The sequence below is a fragment of the Mus caroli genome, chromosome 11 (assembly GCF_900094665.2).
Source record: "Mus caroli chromosome 11, CAROLI_EIJ_v1.1, whole genome shotgun sequence".
Taxonomy (NCBI): Eukaryota; Metazoa; Chordata; class Mammalia; order Rodentia; family Muridae; genus Mus; species Mus caroli.
In genome coordinates this window covers 35,930,637-35,934,773 of record NC_034580.1, presented here as the reverse complement: position 1 = coordinate 35,934,773, position 4,137 = coordinate 35,930,637, and positions in this window count along the sequence as shown.

The following is a 4,137-nucleotide window of genomic DNA, read 5'->3' as shown; positions in this document are numbered from 1 at the left end:
AGCAGGGCTTCTCAGAGGACAGTCAGGCCAGAGTCCCATCTGTAAGTACATCACAGCATCAGTAATAGTGTCAGGTCTTGGTCCACAGCACCACCCCCCCCCCCCCCCCCCCCCCCCCCCCGCCAATAAGATGAATCCCAAGTTGGGGTGGTCATTGGACCATATGTCCTTCAGTCTCCTCTCCATTTTTGTCCCTGCAGTTCTTTTAGACAGAAACAATTCAGGGTCAGTAATTTTGACTGTGGTTTAGTAATCCTGTCCCTCTGCTTGAGGCCCTATTTACTGGAGGTGGACTCTTCAAGTTCCCTCTCCCCAATGTTGGGCATTTCGGCTAAGGTCACCCCCATTGAGTCCTTAGAGTTTCTTACCTCCTCTTACCTCTGGTACTTTCTAGAAGGTCCCCCATCCTCTCCTCTTCCCCAAGCTGCATATTTCCACTCACTCTCCTGGCCCTCGGGGTTTCTCTCCCATTTCTCCTCTCCCCATTCCTGATCCTGTTCTCCCTTTCTTTCTTTTCTTTTCTTTTCTTTTCTTTTCTTTTCTTTTCTTTATATGACTATAAAGTTGACTTTCTCCCGCAATCCTGCAGTGCTGTTGACTAAAAACAGTGGTTTAGGCTATGTCTTCTTTACCTTTTTCTTCCATTCTCCTATCATCTCATGCAAATGTTATTCCCTATGAACCCTTCCTGGAATTCCCTTGTCTTGGAATATTTATTTTCTATTTCCTTTTTCTTCATGCCTTTTGAAAGTTTTCTCTGCTTTCTCCCCCTTTCTTGACATTTATCCCTTCTACATGTTAAAGGGATTTATTGAGGAAGCAGAGTAAAAAGGTGGTGATTTTGAGAAGGCTATAATTTTTCTTATTAATAGCTTTATTGAGATGTAATTTATGCTATAAATTTTATCCTTTTAGAGTGTACAGTTCATTGGTTTTAAGTTTATTCACAAATTTATGCAACCATCACCACTCTCAAGTTCTGTAAGGAAATCCATATTCATGAGCAGTCACACTCCATTCCCTGCTTCTCGCCCTTCTCCTGACAACCAATAGGCTACTCTCTATTATGAATTCTCATCCTCTGGATATTTCATACTCGTGGAATCATAATATATATGGCTCTTGTGACAGAATTTTAAACTTAGCATAACATTTTCAAGGTCCACTCATTTTACAGCATGTGTCAGTACCTCACTTTTTTATGGTTGAGAATGAAGCTTATTCCATTGCATGATATATTGCACATGATGTGTTTTATCCATTCCTTTATTAATGGAAATTAGACTATTTACATTTTTGTCTATTATGAATAACAATGACATAGCCATTACTGTACATCTTTTGTGTGTTTATATAACAATAATATAAAATTTTATAGAGATCTACTATACATTAGCGGATATGATTTTATTTATCTTGGATTGGAGTAGATTTATAAAATCATATAGCAACTCCACATTTAATTTCTTTTTAAAGTTTTATTTATTTTACTTATATGAGTACACTGTAGCTGTCTTCAGACACACCAGCAGAGGGCATCAGATTCCATTACAGATAGCTGTGAGTCACCATGTGGTTGCTGGGAATTGAACTCAGGACCTTTGGAAGAGCAGTCAAGTGCTCTTAACCACTGAGTCATTTCTCCAGCACCACATTTATTTTTTTAAATATGAGGCATGACTATGCATCCTTGGCTGGCCTTGTCCTTGGCTAGTTTTCAACTTGTGATCCAACGACTTCAGCCTCTGATTGCAGGTGTGAGCAACCATGCTTGGACTGTTTAGTTTCTTGGGAAACTGGCTAAAGCAGCTTGTCATTTGTGTCACCCCACAGACAATGTACATGAGTTCTCTTTTCTTTAGATCCTTGTCCATTCTTATTATTGCTCTCTGCTCCCTTGTATCATGGCCACCCTAGTGAACTGATTTCTCATTGTGCTTTGGTATTCATTTCCTGGAGGAAAAACTTTTCTTGATGAAAATCTTTTTGCTGTGGCCTCCATGTGTGTCTTGTTTGGAGAAATTGGATTATTAAAAGAGTTTTCTGTGTGTGTGTGTGCGTGTGTGTTTCATATTATGTGTAAAATTGTTTATCAGATTCATGATTTGCAGATATTCTCTAACCCCATGGGTTTCATTTTACTTTTTGAATGATATTCTTTAAAATGTAAAACCTTTATTGTGGATTTGTGATTCAAATATTTTCCCAGTTTGACGTTAGTGTCTTAGGATCCAAGGAACTGTTGCCTACTCCAGACCATGCATAGAAGTCTATGTTTTCATTTAAGCCTTTACAAGTTAGCTCCTATACTGAGGTCTTGGATTCCTTTGGGGATTTTGTATATGGTCTGAGGTAGAGTCCAGCTTTATTATTGTGCATCTGGATTCCAGTTGTTTCAACCTCATTCATTCACAGGTCTTATCTTTCACACTGAGTTTTCTTAGCATCATTCAATTAGTCATTAATGTAAAGGCTAACTTCTGGACTGTGAGTTTTCTCTCTCTCTCCTTCCCTTCTCTCTCTCTCTCTTTCTCTCTCTCTCTCTCTCTCTCTCTCTCTCTCTCTCTCTCTCTCCCTGTGTCTCCCCTCCCCCACCTTACTAATTTTATGTTCAAACATACAATATAGAAGACTATAATGTTGTAATAGGCTGAAATTGTGAATGCTTTGTCCTATAAATGCACTTTTTTTTTTGTTTCAAGATCATTTCAGGCATTCCGTGTATCTTGGATTTCCAAAAGACTTTTAGAGTCAGTGCTCCATATTAATATAAAAGGTGAAGATTAGTGGTAAATGCTAGTCACATCTGCCTCACCCCATCAGAGGCTTAGGGAACACTTCAAAAGAGGTGGCAGAAAGAATAAAACCGCCAGAGGACTGCAGGTGTGTTGCAAACATATCTTCTGACCATGACATGACCGTTGCACTCCTGAACACCTACTGTGAAAGTAGCCTGAAGACTTGTTAGGAGGTATAAGGGTATCTGAGGGACGGGTAAGGGGAGAAAAGAAGGTAATAGGGGTAAAATTACTAAATTCAGTATATTTATGGCATTATCAAAAATAAAAATAAAGACAATGCTTATACAGTCCTAGGGGATGGTTGACCTTACAGATACAATTTTGGGCTTTACTATCACAGCAGTCTTATGTCTGAATTGGTGGCTATGAATGTCTTTTAGTTTAATTACATCTTCCTTAACTCTTCTCAACAACCTTTCATAATTTTCAGTGAACAAATCTTAACACTTCTTTTGTTAGCTATAAGCATTTTCTTCTCTATGCTGTTACTGTACATACAAGGTTTTCCTTAATTTTACTCTTATATTTGTCTTTTCTAATATTTTAATCAAGTTTTAAAAGTATGTTTTATTTTATGTGTTTGTGTGTGTTGCCTAGATATAAATCTGGGTACCACATGTGTGCAATGCCCAAGGAGACCAGAAGAAAGTGTTGGATCCCCTTGTTCTTGAATACAGACACTGTGAGAACCTTGCAGATTCTGAGAATCAAAAGATCTAGAAAGTCAGCCAGTGATCTTAACCACAGAACAATCTCTCTGGCTCCATTTCTGTAGTTTTTATTCCTGGAGAATATAGATACAATTGCCTTTCTCTCTCTCTGTGTGTATTTGGTATCTTATACAGTTTTGTAGCTCAACCATCATATCATATAGTCTTTTGACCTGTCCAGCAGGTCCAGTTATTCGAGGGTCTCGAGGGGACCTTCTCCTAAGAACCAAATGGGGGGAGAGAAAGACGGACACCAAGTGTGAGGAATGACAGGGAACCAGTCTGAGTAGCATCAAGGTGTCACTGTATTCAGCAAGGCTCAAGGCTTAAATGCACAAGCAAAAGGGGAATTACTTCTCAGCAGGAGGGATGTGGCAGCAGAAATTTTTCTTTTGGTGACTATACGGGGAAGCAGGAACTTGGCGGTATCAGGGTACATCTTGTGGTCAGGACATCCGGCGCTGACTTAAGGCTGGAACATTCTGTAGTTGTTCTCTGAGCGGTGCGTCAGTGGCCTGCTTTTGACCCCCTTTTCTTCTGGGGGGGGGGAGAGGCCCAATTCAGAGATCAGGACAATTGTGTTGTCTTAATAGCTCCCAACAGTCTTTAGAAAATTCCTTAAGATT